Here is a 216-nt window from a genome sequence, read left to right as displayed (position 1 = left end):
CAGACACTCACGCGCACACACACACACACACACACACACTCAGACACTCACACACACACACACACACACACACACACACACTCTTTTCCCACCCACGGGGAAGTCGTGGCCTAATGGTTAGTGAGTCGAACTCGTAACCCAAAGGTTGCGGGTTCGAGTCTTGTAGGTGGGGGGAGTGAATGTACAGCGCTCTCTCCCACCTTCAATACCACGACT

General features: G+C 53.7%; 1 protein-coding gene across 1 annotated transcript in view; it reads left to right on the top strand.

The window, feature by feature from the left end:
• LOC107726034 (receptor-type tyrosine-protein phosphatase mu-like) overlaps positions 1-216 on the top strand; it is a 95,012-nt gene that overhangs the window by 89,205 nt on the left and 5,591 nt on the right. The window lies entirely within an intron of this gene.

This window comes from Sinocyclocheilus rhinocerous, unplaced genomic scaffold, assembly GCF_001515625.1.
Source record: "Sinocyclocheilus rhinocerous isolate Xijiao unplaced genomic scaffold, SAMN03320098_v1.1 scaffold1484, whole genome shotgun sequence".
NCBI classification, from domain to species: domain Eukaryota; kingdom Metazoa; phylum Chordata; class Actinopteri; order Cypriniformes; family Cyprinidae; genus Sinocyclocheilus; species Sinocyclocheilus rhinocerous.
The sequence above is the reverse complement of the archived record's forward strand: the minus strand, read 5'-3'. Positions and strand labels throughout refer to the sequence as shown.